The sequence below is a fragment of the Nylanderia fulva genome, unplaced genomic scaffold, assembly GCF_048542155.1.
Source record: "Nylanderia fulva isolate GAGA-0341 unplaced genomic scaffold, ASM4854215v1 Scaffold249, whole genome shotgun sequence".
NCBI classification, from domain to species: domain Eukaryota; kingdom Metazoa; phylum Arthropoda; class Insecta; order Hymenoptera; family Formicidae; genus Nylanderia; species Nylanderia fulva.
In genome coordinates this window covers 15,151-22,171 of record NW_028190313.1, presented here as the reverse complement: position 1 = coordinate 22,171, position 7,021 = coordinate 15,151, and the positions used below count along the sequence as shown (strand labels likewise).

General features: G+C 35.1%; 2 long non-coding RNA genes across 2 annotated transcripts; one reads left to right on the top strand and one right to left on the bottom strand.

Annotated features, from left to right (window-relative positions):
• Nucleotides 1–991: 991 nt before the first annotated feature.
• Nucleotides 992–1,894, top strand: LOC146722988 (uncharacterized). The gene is made up of 3 exons (XR_014924819.1): nucleotides 992–1,356; nucleotides 1,441–1,640; nucleotides 1,790–1,894. It is a non-coding gene; the product is annotated as an uncharacterized LOC146722988 (long non-coding RNA).
• A 3,630-nt stretch (nucleotides 1,895–5,524) lies between these two features.
• LOC146722987 (uncharacterized) lies at nucleotides 5,525–6,082 on the bottom strand. Its single transcript, XR_014924820.1, has 2 exons — nucleotides 5,786–6,082; nucleotides 5,525–5,701 (listed from the first exon to the last, which is right to left on the bottom strand). It is a non-coding gene; the product is annotated as an uncharacterized LOC146722987 (long non-coding RNA).
• Between the last annotated feature and the right edge of the window lie 939 nt (nucleotides 6,083–7,021).

The window sequence follows — 7,021 nt, the reverse complement described above, 5'->3', positions numbered from 1 at the left end:
CCTTCACATCTTTTTTTAAAGAAGGCCAAATGAATTTCAGTAGTAATTGTTTAGATGTCAATCTGCCGCTGGGGTGAGCGAGTCCATGAACAACATCAAAAATTCTCTTGCGTAAGAGTTTAGGAACATATGGACGAATTAATTCCGAAGAGCAATCACAATAAATAGGTATGGTTGATCCTGAAAGAATAAGTTTCTTCAACAGAAGTGAAGAATTTGAAGAAAGTAAAACTTGAAGTTCTTCATCTTCTTTCTGATAATTAGCAAGTTCTTCTAAAGAAACTATAATAGGCATTGAAATAGATTCAATTCTTGACTGAGCATCAGCAACTGAATTCATTTTTCAAGAAATATAGGTAATATTTGTAGAGAATTGAGCAATAAAGTCCAATTGTCTGATCTGTCTTGGTGACGCTTTATCCAATTTCTGACGGAAAGCAAAAATCAAAGGTTTATGATCAGTTCTGATAATCAATTGTCTTCCTTCAACAAAATGCCTGAAATGTTTAATAGCCAAATAAATGCTAAGAAGTTCTCTATCATAAGTGCTATAATTTCTTTGAGCTTTGTCTAGTTTCTTTGAGAAAAATGCTATTGGTTTGATATCGTCGTCAATAGACTGTTCAAGTGATGCACCAACAGCAAAGTCAGAAGCATCACAAGTTAAAATAAGAGGAGCATGAGGAGCAGGATGAGAAAGGGTAGTAACTTGTAAAAGTTCTTCTTTACATGACTCGAAAGCTAATTCCGCTTCTTTAGTCCAAGAAATAATTCTTCTATCCCTCTTGCGACTGTCCTTTAAATATTCTGTTAACAGAGCTTGATGATTTGCAGCATCCTTGAGACAGCGACGATAATAATTGATAATTCCTAAGAATCTGCGTAATTCATGAAGTGTCTTAGGTTTAGGATAATCAATAATTGATTTCACTTTTTCGGATGTAGGTTTAACTCCTTGGTTAGAAACTAAGTAACCAAGAAAAGAAATCTCGCTTTGACCGAAAAGACATTTAGCGACATTGATTGTCATTCCAGCTTGTTGAAGACGATCAAAAATAATGCGTAAGTGAGCAATATGTTCTTTCTCATCTTTAGAAGCAATAAGAATGTCATCAAGATAACAAAAGGCAAAACTCAAATCATTAAGTAAAGAGTTCATGAGCCGTTGAAAAGTTTGGGCTGCGTTTCGTAAACCGAAAGGCATTACGACAAATTCAAAAAGCCCAAATGGAGTAGTGACAGCTGTTTTGTGAATATCTTCTTTAGCGACGGGTACTTGATAGTACGCTTTAACTAAGTCGATTTTAGAAAAGATATTCTTACCAAAAAGTGAAGAAGAAAAATCTTGAATATGAGGTAAGGGATAACGATCCGGGATAGTCACTGAATTGAGTGCACGATAATCACCACACAGTCTCCAAGAATTTTGTTCCTTTTTAGGTACCATATGTAGAGGGGCTGCCCAGGAGCTGCTTGAAGGCCTGCAAATTCCTTGCTCCATCATAGACTTGAATTCTTCCTTGGCACATTTAAGTTTCTCAGGAGTAAGTCTTCTGGGAGTCGAAAATTTAGGAGAACCTTCCGTAACGATATGATGCTCAACACCATGCGTTTTTACCGAGGAAATTGGAGAAAAACGGGTGAGTCCTGGAAATTCGGTTAAAAATTTGTGGTACACAGAATCAGGAGATGTGGTAAAAATTGACAAATGTGCAACTTCTTGAATTTTTCCAGTATTCATAAGACCGGTAACATTATCAATCAATTTCTTGTTTTTAATGTCAATTAGGAGATTAAAATGACAAAGGAAATCGGCGCCTAAAATAGGACGTTGAATATCCGCGACACAAAATTTCCATTTGAATTCTCTCCTTAAACCGAGGTTCAAAATTAAAGTTTTTGAACCGTAAGTATTAATTTGAGTACCATTTGCGGCAAAAAGTTTTAAATTAGTATGCCACGGCTTCAATAAAACCTTTTTAGGTAACAACGATATATCAGCGCCCGTATCGACAAGAAAATTCAAATTTGAATGTCTGTCGAAAATAATGAGGCGATTGTTAGAAACACCGTCGTAAGCAGCCTCAGTCTTAAGCGGCGTTTTTAGTTTTCCTGTGAAGCCAAGAATGTTTTGGACATAGAACAAGGTAAAGTACATCGTTTAGCCTTATCACCAAACTTCTTATGGTAAAAACAAGTTGATGTATCTTTAATATCTTTATTTGATTTGTCTTTGTTACGCGATAACGATTTAAATCTTCTATTCTCTCTAGACCGGCTTTTGGAACGATCTCGACGACGAGAAACTTCAAGAGCTTCGATTCTTCGTAGCAAATCCGCGAAATCCGAAGATTTATTATTTGCATTATTGGAAACTTCCGCGACTTGCAAACCGCCGTCCCGATCAGCAATTTTATCGGCTAATTCCGCAAGTTTAACAAGAGGAACATCCTCTACTACGGCTAAAGTCGTTTGAATTCTATGTGGTAAGCGTTGAAGCCAAATCATTTGCAAAACACTATCTGCTAAAGATCCTCCAGACAAATGACGAATTTCTCGAAGTAATTCCGAAGGCTTTTTATCACTAAGTTCAATTCCAGCTAATATTTGTCTCAAACGTTTTTCCTCTGAATCCGTAAAGCGATTTATTAATATTTTCTTTAAATAATTATATTTATCTGTTTCAGGTGGATTTTCAATGACTTCAGATATGTTTACTAAGGCTTGTTCATCAAGATGACGAATGACAGAACTATATTTATTATCATCTGATCGAATTTGATAAACCGTAAACTCACTTTCAATAGAAGCAAACCAGAGTTTAGGTTGTTTATGCCAGAAAGTCGGTAGTTTTAATAAACGAAACTCATTTGAGTGAATTTGTAACATAGGATCACTCACCTGATGTCCAGTTTGAGAAGGTAAAATATTAATATTATCTGATCCAACCTGATTTGATCCGCTCGCCAAATCCATATCAATCTGTGTATCCAAACAGGGTCTAACTGGTGATCTATTGATTGGCATTTTCCTCTTGTTCCAGGAATCCGATAAAATGATTTGAGAATTTCCGTGAAGGACTAATCCGCCTCTGATGTTTCAAAGATCCGGAGAATGAATCTCTTAAAATCAGAATATCCAGCAATTCTTCCAAGCGATGATAATATTTCGCAGACTTCAAATACGACGATCACTTGGCACTTATTCCGCATCAGCCATTAAAATGCGTCGGCTTTAATATCACGTCGGGGTCACCAAAAATGTAGCGACTTATAAATAAATTCACCAGATCTTTAAAAAAAAATGTTTTTTATTAAAAGTATAAAGCGAAAGAACAAAAAGAATTAATATTTAACAAATAAATGAATGAATGTGTTGTTATGGAAATATTGATTTTTCTTAAAAACATTATGTATATTAATGAATTGAAGTTATTACAAATGTATAAAGATGTAAAAAGTGTAAAAGTGCAGTGAAAAGTGTAATAAAAGTGTAGAGTGTAAATGAAAGGTGTGGATGATGAATGCTACATATTTGTACAAATATGTAGCATTCATCATCCACACCTTTCATTTACACTCTACACTTTTATAAAACTTTTGTACAAATATGTAGCATTCATCATCCACACCTTTCATTTACACTCTACACTTTTATTACACCTTACACTTTTCACTGCACTTTTACACTTTTTACATCTTTATACATTTGTAATAACTTCAATTCATTAATATACATAATGTTTTTAAGAAAAATCAATATTTCCATAACAACACATTCATTTATTTGTTAAATATTAATTCTTTTTGTTCTTTCGCTTTATACTTTCAATAAAAACATTTTTTTTTAAAGATCTGGTGAATTTATTTATAAGTCGCTACATTTTTGGTGACCTCGACGTGATATTAAAGCCGACGCATTTTAAAGGCTGATGCGGAATAAGTGCCAAGTGATCGTCGTATTTGAAGTCTGCGAAATATTATCATCGCTTGGAAGAATTGCTGGATATTCTGATTTTAAGAGATTCATTCTCCGGATCTTTGAAACATCAGAGGCGGATTAGTCCTTCACGGAAATTCTCAAATCATTTTATCGGATTCCTGGAACAAGAGGAAAATGCCAATCGATAGATCACCAGTTAGACCCTGTTCGGATACACAGATTGATATGGATTTGGCGAGCGGATCAAATCAGGTTGGATCAGATAATATTAATATTTTACCTTCTCAAACTGGACATCAGGTGAGTGATCCTATGTTACAAATTCACTCAAATGAGTTTCGTTTATTAAAACTACCGACTTTCTGGCATAAACAACCTAAACTCTGGTTTGCTTCTATTAAAGTGAGTTTACGGTTTATCGAATTCGATCAGATGATATTAAATATAGTTCTGTCATTCGTCATCTTGATGAACAAGCCTTAGTAAACATATCTGAAGTCATTGAAAATCCACCTGAAACAGATAAATATAATTATTTAAAGAAAATATTAATAAATCGCTTTACGGATTCAGAGGAAAAACGTTTGAGACAAATATTAGCTGGAATTGAACTTAGTGATAAAAAACCTTCGGAATTACTTCGAGAAATTCGTCATTTGTCTGGAGGATCTTTAGCAGATAGTGTTTTGCAAATGATTTGGCTTCAACGCTTACCACATAGAATTCAAACGACTTTAGCCGTAGTAGAGGATGTTCCTCTTGTTAAACTTGCGGAATTAGCCGATAAAATTGCTGATCGGGACGGCGGTTTGCAAGTCGCGGAAGTTTCCAATAATGCAAATAATAAATCTTCGGATTTCGCGGATTTGCTACGAAGAATCGAAGCTCTTGAAGTTTCTCGTCGTCGAGATCGTTCCAAAAGCCGGTCTAAAGAGAATAGAAGATTTAAATCGTTATCGCGTAACAAAGACAAATCAAATAAAGATATTAAAGATACATCAACTTGTTTTTACCATAAGAAGTTTGGTGATAAGGCTAAACGATGTACTTTACCTTGTTCTATGTCCAAAACATTCTTGGCTTCACAGGAAAACTAAAAACGCCGCTTAAGACTGAGGCTGCTTACGACGGTGTTTCTAACAATCGCCTCATTATTTTCGACAGACATTCAAATTTGAATTTTCTTGTCGATACGGGCGCTGATATATCGTTGTTACCTAAAAAGGTTTTATTGAAGCCGTGGCATACTAATTTAAAACTTTTTGCCGCAAATGGTACTCAAATTAATACTTACGGTTCAAAAACTTTAATTTTGAACCTCGGTTTAAGGAGAGAATTCAAATGGAAATTTTGTGTCGCGGATATTCAACGTCCTATTTTAGGCGCCGATTTCCTTTGTCATTTTAATCTCCTAATTGACATTAAAAACAAGAAATTGATTGATAATGTTACCGGTCTTATGAATACTGGAAAAATTCAAGAAGTTGCACATTTGTCAATTTTTACCACATCTCCTGATTCTGTGTACCACAAATTTTTAACCGAATTTCCAGGACTCACCCGTTTTCTCCAATTTCCTCGGTAAAAACGCATGGTGTTGAGCATCATATCGTTACGGAAGGTTCTCCTAAATTTTCGACTCCCAGAAGACTTACTCCTGAGAAACTTAAATGTGCCAAGGAAGAATTCAAGTCTATGATGGAGCAAGGAATTTGCAGGCCTTCAAGCAGCTCCTGGGCAGCCCCTCTACATATGGTACCTAAGAAGGAACAAAATTCTTGGAGACTGTGTGGTGATTATCGTGCACTCAATTCAGTGACTATCCCGGATCGTTATCCCTTACCTCATATTCAAGATTTTTCTTCTTCACTTTTTGGTAAGAATATCTTTTCTAAAATCGACTTAGTTAAAGCGTACTATCAAGTACCCGTCGCTAAAGAAGATATTCACAAAACAGCTGTCACTACTCCATTTGGGCTTTTTGAATTTGTCGTAATGCCTTTCGGTTTACGAAACGCAGCCCAAACTTTTCAACGGCTCATGAACTCTTTACTTAATGATTTGAGTTTTGCCTTTTGTTATCTTGATGACATTCTTATTGCTTCTAAAGATGAGAAAGAACATATTGCTCCCTTACGCATTATTTTTGATCGTCTTCAACAAGCTGGAATGACAATCAATGTCGCTAAATGTCTTTTCGGTCAAAGCGAGATTTCTTTTCTTGGTTACTTAGTTTCTAACCAAGGAGTTAAACCTACATCCGAAAAAGTGAAATCAATTATTGATTATCCTAAACCTAAGACACTTCATGAATTACGCAGATTCTTAGGAATTATCAATTATTATCGTCGCTGTCTCAAGGATGCTGCAAATCATCAAGCTCTGTTAACAGAATATTTAAAGGACAGTCGCAAGAGGGATAGAAGAATTATTTCTTGGACTAAAGAAGCGGAATTAGCTTTCGAGTCATGTAAAGAAGAACTTTTACAAGTTACTACCCTTTCTCATCCTGCTCCTCATGCTCCTCTTATTTTAACTTGTGATGCTTCTTACTTTGCTGTTGGTGCATCACTTGAACAGTCTATTGACGACGATATCAAACCAATAGCATTTTTCTCAAAGAAACTAGACAAAGCTCAAAGAAATTATAGCACTTATGATAGAGAACTTCTTAGCATTTATTTGGCTATTAAACATTTCAGGCATTTTGTTGAAGGAAGACAATTGATTATCAGAACTGATCATAAACCTTTGATTTTTGCTTTCCGTCAGAAATTGGATAAAGCGTCACCAAGACAGATCAGACAATTGGACTTTATTGCTCAATTCTCTACAAATATTACCTATATTTCTGGAAAAATGAATTCAGTTGCTGATGCTCAGTCAAGAATTGAATCTATTTCAATGCCTATTATAGTTTCTTTAGAAGAACTTGCTAATTATCAGAAAGAAGATGAAGAACTTCAAGTTTTACTTTCTTCAAATTCTTCACTTCTGTTGAAGAAACTTATTCTTTCAGGATCAACCATACCTATTTATTGTGATTGCTCTTCGGAATTAATTCGTCCATATGTTCCTA